This window comes from Falco peregrinus, chromosome Z (assembly GCF_023634155.1).
Source record: "Falco peregrinus isolate bFalPer1 chromosome Z, bFalPer1.pri, whole genome shotgun sequence".
Taxonomy (NCBI): domain Eukaryota; kingdom Metazoa; phylum Chordata; class Aves; order Falconiformes; family Falconidae; genus Falco; species Falco peregrinus.
Window position 1 is genome coordinate 17512663 of NC_073739.1, and position 438 is coordinate 17513100.

The following is a 438-nucleotide window of genomic DNA, read 5'->3' on the forward strand; positions in this document are numbered from 1 at the left end:
GCACGAACTTGGGGAAGATGCAGATGTTGACAGCAGGCATGTGCTCAGGTGTTACTTCCTTGCCACTGTTCCGTGTCCTCATGTTCTCCTCACTTCTCACAGTCATGGTACCCAGGAGGCCTTTGGCAGGGAAGCGTCACCTTTGCAGTGGAATCCTATCAGCACTACCTTGGAGAGAAAGTACAACGACCGCTGGCTTGGCTTGGCTTGGCTTGGCTTGGGTTTGGGTTGAGCTGATTTTTCTGAGCGCAGGTTGCACAGCAGTAGAAACTCCAATGCCATCAACCATGCAGACTCTCGCCTAGCCTAGCCTAGAAGAAGATAGGATAGCATAGCATAACACAGCATAGGATAGATTAGAGTAAAGTAGAAGAGAAGAGAAGAGGAGGGAGAAGAGGAGGAGAAGAGAAGAGAAGAGAAGAGAAGAGAAGAGAAGAG